The sequence below is a fragment of the Scomber japonicus genome, chromosome 3 (genome assembly GCF_027409825.1).
Source record: "Scomber japonicus isolate fScoJap1 chromosome 3, fScoJap1.pri, whole genome shotgun sequence".
NCBI lineage: Eukaryota > Metazoa > Chordata > Actinopteri > Scombriformes > Scombridae > Scomber > Scomber japonicus.
Genome location: NC_070580.1, coordinates 8,981,863 through 8,992,361, shown reverse-complemented (window position 1 = coordinate 8,992,361; position 10,499 = coordinate 8,981,863). Strand labels below are relative to the sequence as shown.

Genomic DNA, 10,499 nt, shown 5'->3' with positions numbered 1-10,499 from the left:
GCGTCGCAACAATGTCAAAATATGTTATTACCATCACCTACAGGCCTATTCAGCTATTCTGCTAGAGTTTACAGTGTGCATTCTGCAGCTTTATACATTCTTCTTACCTTCCAGACAGGTCTATAGTTCAATCACTTGAGATTCATTGCACTCAGGTGATCTCCATTTCACTAATTGTGAGGCTAATTGCGAGCACCAATTGGCTGGATGTCCATTGAATTAGGTCAGTCACTTTAAAGGGGGTGAATATTGTGCAATCACTTAACAAAAAAATTGACATTACTTTACACATTAAAGAGGTTTTTTGGTGTAAATTCTTGTCAAAAAAAGCCAATTATATTGGCCATGATTTCATTTATAAAAGCAATAAAAGTCGAAAACATCCAAGGGGGTGAATTCTTTTTATAGGCACTATATAGGTCCAGATTAACAATTTAATATGCTCTATGCTCTAAAATGGTCCAACCAAGCCCTGTCTGATCTGCACGTCTGTTATACATCTTAAAAACATGTCAAGATAATCCTGATAATAAATGTTATATAACCAAAAACACAGCAAAACGCATTAAATATTTACAAGACTTGGAATACTTCATAAAAGACAAATGCAATGATTTTTACAGAAACACACTGAGTCAATATTGATGTGCAACACTATTTTATTAGGATGAACAACACAGAAAAAGATGCTCATCAAAAGTACAGCCTCTTGAAGATTCAACTTGAGTTCCTTGTCTGAACTCTGTAAGGAAAACAGAGAGAGGCTCTAAATCTCTGAATTATTCATCATCATGATTGTTATAGAACATACACACCAACATTAAAGCAAACTTTAAGGGTGAACTAACCTAACAATGTCTGCACTGTCTTTGCCCTCTTGTTACTTGTGCTTTTTACTTGCTCTTACATATATACTAAAAAAACACAGGCTCTAAATCACTGAACTCTTCATCATCATTAGTGTTATAGAACATACACGCCAACATAAAAGCAAATTTACCCAACAGCGTTATTTCTGCACCATTTCTATCCTCTTTTTACAGTTGCAGACTCAGCACATTGATCTCAGCTCTCAACCATGGTTGTATTATAAGAGCTGGACAGAGCGCTGCTGCCTAGCTTTACGATACATTTTCCCAGTGGTCACTCGTGGTATTGCAGTCAAAAATCCCCTTGCAATCCAATAAGTATTTTACCTAGAGACTACCATTGTAAAAGATTGTAAAAGAAGATTTTTGATCCATAAAAATCTATGATATTAACACAATATAAAATCTATGACTCGCTGACAAGGGCCAGTGGGGGAAACTCCAGAGCATAAATTCTGTGGGCCGCAAACCAAGCTAGGAACTTTTGGTGCATCCACTAGCCACGCAATTCTTATTGGACTGAATGAACACCATTTTCAGTCTGGTATCCAGCTCTTATAATAGATCTAAACTATTATTAAATTAAACTAAATGATTGTTAAACTTTTAAAAATGTTCAGTGCCCAATGACGTTCATTCTACGGGCAGAGGACGTCTCTCTCAGACAATCTGCTCTCAAGCTTTTGTACTTTTTGTACAGATGTGTTGCACAATGAAACTTTGAGAAGTAATGAAGTGATTTGAAGTCAGGTCCAGGTGGAGCTTTACTGACCTTTATTGAACATGCAAAAAGACGACGCCCTGTGACGTCTGCTCGCAACTGTTTTTTAAACCAAAACCGGACCAGACCAAACATTCATTAAAAGCAGAAACTGACACTTACACATGCATATTTGTATTCCAAATATCTGCACACATCCGCAAAAACATGATTTGTCTTGAGTTTCATGATTTGCATTTCATGTGCATGTTGCTGTTTTTTGGCGCCTGACCGGAACCGTTTTTGGCCGGGGACGCGACGTCACCATCCGAACAATGTTTGCTGGGAAGATAATGTGCAGCAGCTGTAAATGGGAAAAAAAGCTATCCCACAGACACAGGCTGGAAAAAAGAGGTAAAGTTCTTCAACAGAGATTTACTGTTCCACTTTATGAGCACTGAGGCTGCTGCTCAATAAATCCTTTATCATTGTGCTTTTATTGGGAGATCTCAGCAGACAGATGGGGGCAGCGTTAAAAATCCATCTGACTTCACTCGGGTTCTGTGTTGTTTGAGCAGTCAGGCACAGGAGTGTACACGGAGCACTAGTTAACTAGAAAGCTCCATTGATCATGTCGGTGTGATCACGCTCGTGGCTGAGCGACACTCACTCGAGTGGTGAGTAATCACGGATGGAGCTAGAGCTTCCCCCTGTAGACCTGTGAGCTCCCACCAGCTCGTGCTTGAGCCTCAGTGGGTTGCGGTGTTATGCTGGGAGCGTTCCAATACTCATTTTACCATACTGTTTAGCATGCCAGAAAAACACTCGGTATGTTCCAAAACATAGTGTGTCAAATGCAATCTGCCAAAAATACCAGGATGTCCTTCTGCATCCAGTTGCATTTGCAAGGTATGCAAGCCAGCATGCTTTTCTGGCTATTCTGACCCACAATCCTCTGACTGAGCCACTGAGAAAGCAGAGACAGATGACAGGGTATTACAAAAGATACGCCTTTTTTACGACAGGACACACACCCCCTCATGTTGTCATAGCCTGCTACACAACACCCCCCACTGACCTCTAACCCTAAACCTAACAAAGTAGGTATGTCATGTAGATTCTGTGACACTGCACTTGCATTGCATTAGACTGCAATGGATGTATGAGCAAAAGGGTCAAAGTTCACGGTCCAATGTTATGACAAAGTAGTGTGTCTCAGGTGTCTGCATACTGCATGTAACAGCATGTATTTTGTAAGAGCAGCTGCAATATGTGCTTAAAGTAAGAAGAAAAGCTGCGTTGATTTGAAACAGGATATGATTGAGACATCTCCTCCAGTTTTTATCATAATCACGTCAATAGAAACACAGCACAGACCTCTTCGGTCAGATGTCTGGCCATAAATAGACAGAAAATGAGCCATCATCACTGCTAAGCCACAATTACACAGAGCTGTTTGCAAAGAGAAATTCATTCCCTCAAAGTGGAGGTCGACGTCATGTTGATTGATAGGAACCAAATAAGCAGTTCTCTCCATTGTTTACAGCTGTGAGGGTTAAGTAAGGACTGCTGAGGTTTATGTTTCACAATATGATTTCATGTGAACTGGCTCTGCTCGCTCAGAACATCAAGTCCTGTGCAAAGAAAGTATCACAGTTATTATTTAATAACATTTTTCACAATTTGAGCTGAATCTCTCTTTTGATGGAACCTTAAAACGGAATTCTGTTCATCTTCTGAGACACCCTTGTTGTTATCAGAGTAATTATCCAAGGGCAGAACGTATCATATTGAACCAAATTGGAATTCAATTGCGACTTTTCAAAAAGGTTTTTGGGCACAGGCTTATTAGATCACTGCTGATCCACACATACTTTCAGGACGTAACCTTTGATGTCTATGTGTAGTCTGCAGAGGCTTATAAGCAAAATAAAGGTCTGATTTCCAAGTTTTAAACACACAAAAAAGGAGCTGTGGGTTTCACCTGATATAGTCCAGACAGTTCTTGTATAGAAAACGGGTAAATAGTTTGAGTGCACAACATAAATAAATAAATACCTAAATAAAAAGAACCTACCATTTGGATGTAGTTTGTTGGGAAAGCAGAGGTTTACCAGCCAGCAGGGAGGAATGACCATCTGGAGTAGTAGCAGGTTATCTAAAGGTGACTCACCTCATTGAAGAGTGAGCCGCTCTGTGTTAAATGACCTGGACCACCACTGCACACCTGGCGCCAGCTGCACCAGTTCTTTGAAAGTTCACACAAATCTCAACTTAACCCTTACGTGGAGGTTAGTTGGTTTTAAATATCCAGTCACTGCCAGGTGTAACTAGCACTTATGAAGACATATGGAAGACATATCTGACCCTAAATTTGATAAAATGCTGTTTAATTATGTAAACCGGGAAGATTTTAAAATACATGTAAATACACAGTAATATTAGACTAAATGCCTTAATAACATCAACTACATTATCTAATAACCCTAATCCATAAAATAGGCATTAATTTCTAAACTGTATGAATACTACTATCACTATTCATTCTTATAATTACAAGGACTGACAGCTAATTCTAATATAATGATGATTGTAGTTTTAGTGCAGTTTAGGAAGGACTTTACACACAAACCTACAAATGGATAAAGCTGGTACAATCCTGCACTCTATCCACTGTACTGTAGCTCCTAACAGGAACTAAATGGTTTTGATCATAAATTACTTGTTATCTTGAGTCTTTTACAGCACACACTTCATATCATCTACCACCATTTATTTTCTGTTCTTGACAGCCGTGAAAAAAGCTCTCTGTTGTTCCAATGAAGGAGAAGCAATAACCAGGTTAGCTTGTGCTGCCAGCTCAAAGATAAAGTGAAATAATTAAATTCTAACAACAGCAGGGACAGAACGGTTATCAAGAGTTCCTGCCAACTCTTGTTTTTGTTATTGTGACACGAACAAGGGCTACGGCCACTCCGTCACACTTCATTTGATCCAGACAGTAATGATCCCGCACCTTCTCCACCAGCATGATGGCTGTTTTAAAGACCTGTATGCGTGTGAGAAGAGGGCGACAGTGGAACTTTTGGCAGCTGACCTGCCTCACTGATAAGGAATGAGTGTAAAACGCATATCTGACCCACAGAGATGAAAGAGCCTTCTCATCACCGCCAAGCATGACCTCAAACCTCCACAGGAGAAGCAGCTTTAGAATTTTTCACCCACACAATCACACAGTCTAGGAAGCTGGTTGCTGCAATCAGGCAGTCTTAGAATGTTGAGTTGCTTTAAAAAGTGGTGGAGGAAAAAGGTCAATGATGCTCCTTCACAAGATAATTGCCACATCAGACATATTATTATTCAATTCAATATTAATCTATATTTTAAGATGAGGATCATTAAAGATTCATAGTCAGGCTGACAAACGTTTGAGGGAGCTGTGAGGAATCATTTTTAACATCAGTTGTCAAGGTTTCCATAACCTTGTACGTGTTGCCAAAATGCCAACAAATGCAAACTGACTCTACCTGTGTGAAAACAGTGTGCTGAAGTTAAAAGCTCCAGGCAAAGAGAGTAAGTGGACTTTGAGTTTAGATTATTTAGTCACTTCCCGTTCCCAAAGACGTGAATGAACTGTTTAATTTATGGTCAATAAGTCCTAGAATGTTATACAATTATACATATACTGTACAGTGGCATAGCAAGTGACTAAACTATTTGCTCAGGAAGACCATGTGAACCCTAACCCCAACCCTCACCCCTCCGTCCCTTCATCCCTCCACCACTAACCCTTCTACTATTGTTGCGATAAACCTTTAAACTCATATAGAAGTTGGTGTGGTCTTTGTTCGTGAAAGCGTTACTGTACCTCTTCACATTTGCCAACTTGTATAACTTAGTTTTCACATTCAGCCAACTTTGACTTTCATTTTCTAATTGGATTTCTTTTTTCTTTGTTAAGCACAAATGTGAACTTGTAGAACACGATTTCTGCCTCTTTCAACAAATTGAGTACAGATGGAGGAGTGTAATGAATAATAAGTGGACCCAGTGACTCACTAGAATTTGCCTTCTGATGACTGTATCAGTGGTAAAAATAAGGCTGAGCTCGAGTTAGTGTTGTGATGATACACAGCATTTAAAGACGTCTTTTTTTATGTATTTCCCCTGTGGTGCTTCCGCATCACAATGGCAGGCTCAACTCTAAACATCAAGAATTTTGTGGTTTGATAGGAAATATGGCTTGCTTCACCTTCTGCTTCACACATTGCCGGAATTCTGAATAAAGACTCTTGATTTCCTCTTCACATGAAAGTGGTGGTTTCTTATCTGCAGATGTTCAACCCTTCCTGGACATATGGATCTGTTCATGGTATGGCAGTATGGGCTGGCAAGAGGGGTCGACTCTAGCGGAAGACACCCATCTGGTTGGACCCTGAACCTGAGTGGAAACTGCTTTTTGTCTGCAGTCCTCCTTGAGTCGAGGCTGAGAAAGTAAAGTGCAGTTTGATCAATGACAGCCACCGAAACTAAGGGCCAAATCTCACCCTCCTTCATAGCTTTCCAAAGGATACACTAATGGATTGCTGATTCCCTGCCTGCTCTGTTATGGTACACTTGCACAATATTGGAGGAAGGACTTAGAGACCCTTTACGAAAAACACCGTAATAGCACCTTCAAAGCAAATGCCAACTTGTTCCATTTTTACTCCATCACATCAAACGGCAATTTTATTTTATGGCTTGAAAGCCACCTTCTATGTAAGGCTTTTGCCCTTGTTACTTGGGTAGTGACCTGAAAGCAATTTTCTTTATATGATATACTTCATTTATCCCTCAAGGGGCTGAGAGTATCTACGCTGTGTCCTCAGTGGCACCGGAGCAGATATAGGTTAAATATCAAGGGCTTAAGGCTACCTGGACATATACAGCCAGAGGTGGGAAGGACATCAAAACATCTGGCTTGAGCAGAAGATAGTCAATATTTAACAATGCTCTCAAACAGAAGAAAAGATTACCTTTACCTTGCAAAGAACAATTATTGATTTTTGTGCTTAAAACTGCAGGAATTGAATAAGTAATGCATGGAAATGGTCATTACCCAAAGAAGAAAACCTCTCAAGTGTGTAATTAGCTATCAGCATGTGGTGATCTAGTCCGAACCATGAATTTTATGAACGTAATGGATTGTTTTGCACAGATAAAACACCTGTTTTAACATAATACAGTTCAGTGAGTTCACACGTGCTGAGGTTACTCATTTTCAGAATAAGTGGGAGCTTCTGTGCAAGCATGCAGCAGAAATATCATAAATGCTGCCCGTCAATGACACATATCATTTCTCACTGCATGCAACGGCAACTTCACATTCTTCTCATTAGTGTTATTACGGCTACAGGCTGTCATTTCTTACTAGAAATCACTAGTCATGTTATTTAGACAGAGCTGACAGATGTCTACATGCAGTAAAGAAGTTTTTGGAAATGCAAGGATGAATGGTTTCCAACAAGATGCTTAATTTCTGAATACTGAAAAGAAGCACCCAGTCGATTTATTATAGTATTGTGAAATTGGGGCACCTCTGAGAGGAAAGTTAAAAAAGAAAGGATCAAATTGATATTCTGACATTTGGTTCGTTATAGCTCCAAAAACACTTCACTTCCCATAATGCAACCAGACAGCATCTTTTATTAGACCCTCTATGCCTCGGGTGTCATGGAAGAGACTGAAAACATGGAGCAGAACTGGAACAAATATAACAAAACTAGACAAGAACTTGACAAAGGATCCAACAAAGACTGCAACAAGAACCAAGACTTAAATACTAACAGAACTAATGAGGGAATGAGAAACAGGTGACTAGATAGAAGCGCCGGCTGGGAGTTAATTGGATGGGGAGGACACTGGAGACACGGCAGGGCTGAGGAGACTGATACATGACAGGTGTGAAGGCTGGGGAGGGCTAATGAACCCGAAGCAGGACGGGCGTAGAGGGAAAAAAAATGGGCAACACGTGAAGGAACACACAAGGAGAAACCAAAAGCCAGAAAACACAACACCACAAGCCAACCACGAATTCCCGAAAGTCCTTCAAAGAAAAGTCAAATAACAAACCATCAAAACCCAAATGACTCTAAGGACTAAGCAACACAAGTGAACCATGGTAAAAACAAAAAGTCCAATAACCATGAGTCCATGACATGAGGGACAAAATGACTGTCTGATATACATTTGTAATCTCTAAACCAAGCCCCAACATTTATACTGAGTGTCCCTTTAATTAAAATGATAATCATTGTAAGAGGAGATATATTTTACATTTTATATTTATTCCATTAGCTGTAGTTCTCACTTCACTGCTCTCCTGTTACTCAGTTTGTTCCCAGGACTCATTTATATTCAGCAAAGGTCAAGAGATAAAAATTAATTCCAAAATGAGATATCAATCACTTCAAAACACTCAATTCTCCTCACATTCATTATTTATTAAAAAAAAAAAAAAAGTCCTTACATGTATTATTTATTAAAAAAAAAGAAAAAAGGAGTGTGGTTTTAAAAAGATTGCTGACATTTAAGAGGGGGAAAAAAATTAAAAACTGAAACATAAAGTTTTTAAAATGGAAGGCTTTAAAGTAAATGTGAAGTTTATTAATACCAGAGGGGGGAGGAGGGGGGGGGGATGCTTGGATAAAGTGCTAATGCATGAACCGGAGAGAGATGGAACGCTCCCTCGGTGAACAGCTGAGACACCAAAGTGACTTTTTGCTGACGAATACGTGAGCCTGGACCGTCCTCGTCGGAGCACTTCCATATCTGTAAAGATAATCAGTGGCTGGTTGGGAGCTTTTCAGATGCAGACACATTAAGCGGCCTGCTAAGCAGCCTCTGGAGAGAAGAGGATGATTGAAAGCTGCTGTCAATATGAGGGCTCCCTTATGTCATGTGTCACTGTGCTGTGGAGGATTCCTCTCCTAACACACACACACACACACACACACACACACACACACTCAATCAATAAGTCTGCTTGTCTGAGCTCCATACACACATCCTGTTATGTGATAGCTACACATCTGAACTTGTATGTCAGTAAATACAATGTGAATGTGCTTCTGTGTGTGTGTGTGTTTGTGTGTGTGTGTGTGTGTGGATGGACAGAATCAATAAAAGACACAGAGCAGCAGGAAAAATAGATAACTTTAACAATTTTATTTGTGAAAAACTACAAGCAAAATTCATAAATAGACATTTCTATTTGAAGCGGAGGAAAAATGATCAGGTTAGCCTATAAGCGCAAAGTCGTGCACATAGCCAGAAACATGTATTTTCATTTTTAACATTATAAGCTAGACAAGGAGCTGTGATCCGCTTGAAAATGCTGCATACATTTCCACACCAGGGAACATAATGTGACCATTTCACAAGAGGAAACAAAGACACATCAGCTATAAGTTAACAAAAGAAAAAAAAGAAAAGAAAACAAAAACAAAAACAAAAACAAAAAAAAACACAAAAAAGAAAACTGGATTAAACAAAGAATGGATTATTGTACTGTCCCTACAATTTTTTTTGACACTTTTTTTTCTTTTTTTTTTTGTTTAAACCGAGCAATAACTTTTAAAAGCATTGTACAAGACATTGTTATAGGAAGAAATGAGTTTGTATAATACACTTAATTGGAAATTCACGGTTAAGGTTATACAGTCAGTAAACAAGCATTCTATATTTGGGTCTCTGACAAACAAAGCTAAAAAATGTAACCATCTTTACACAGTAAATTAAGGTTACTGGTCGCACACAAGAACAGAACTGCTTGCGCGGAAAGGAAACAGGAAACAAAAGACTTTCAGCTCCAATGCCATTTTTCATAGTGTTTTTTGCTTTTGCACCTTTTTAAAATTCTATATACAAGCAATAATTCATATACTCAGCAAATGGCCATTTGTCAATAATTTAACAATGAATCCTTTCTGTTGGAGTACTCAGTCAAGTGAACGTGGTTGCAGATAAGGCAGGTGAAAAAGATGGCTTTTTAGGGCCTGTTTCTAATATATTGCATTACAAAGCGGGGTGTAGTTCTCAGTAAAAATTGGACAAAAACATCTCCCACCCCTCCCTCCCCCCCCTCCTTTTAACCTAAACAGTCCAAGCTTGAGCTTTATTCACATTGCTTTTCCTCACTTTGAACACTGATCCCATATTTGTATGCAATAAAAGTACATAATTACATATTAACCATAGCTTAAGAGCAGGGAAAAGAAAAAGAAGTTAGGAACACATTATCTCCTGGACTTGAAACATTGCTTACGACACACATATGATTATCATCCCCACGTGTGAAACTGCAAAGCTTTTTCATGCCCCCCCTCCCCTACCTCACCTCCTTTAAATCCTGCTAGGATATGTGGAGTGTTCAGGGGGACATATTAACCTCACCTAACCTGCTTTTTAGTTGCTCAGGGAGCAGCTCAATTGGTGAGTTGGGGGGAGCTACAGAGTGAAGAGGAGGGGAGGTCAAAAGGTTTTGACCCTTCTCAGCTGCCCTCCCACACCCCATTCTGTCTCTCTCTCTCTCTCTCTCTCATCCAAGATCCACCACTGAGTGTGGAGCTGGGGTGGGTGTTCTTCAAAACTCACGAGCTCACAGCGTGACATTCTCTGCCCCGATTTAGCCGTGCACAGAGACAAGTGGACAATAAGAACACCGTTTACATGGATTATATTAGTCTTTATTTAAACTGTTATTCATCTCACACATTAGATAATTGCATTTCAAATTGTTATTCATCTGTCTATGTATCATGTCATTATGAAATTCCTTTGGTCCTTCAATAAATAAAACTAAGATATCATATACACATTTATTCTTTATACAATTTCATACAGTTAAAAGGAAATGATGTTCTAGTATCAGCTAAGGTGAAAGTGAA

General features: G+C 39.3%; 1 protein-coding gene across 1 annotated transcript in view; it reads right to left on the bottom strand.

The window, feature by feature from the left end:
• Positions 1-9,693: 9,693 nt before the first annotated feature.
• rybpb (RING1 and YY1 binding protein b) overlaps positions 9,694-10,499 on the bottom strand; it is an 18,442-nt gene continuing 17,636 nt past the window's right edge. The window contains exon 5 of the mRNA XM_053315154.1: positions 9,694-10,499. This exon is cut by the window's right edge and continues 1,765 nt beyond it. The gene's annotated coding sequence lies outside the window, so the exon portion shown is untranslated.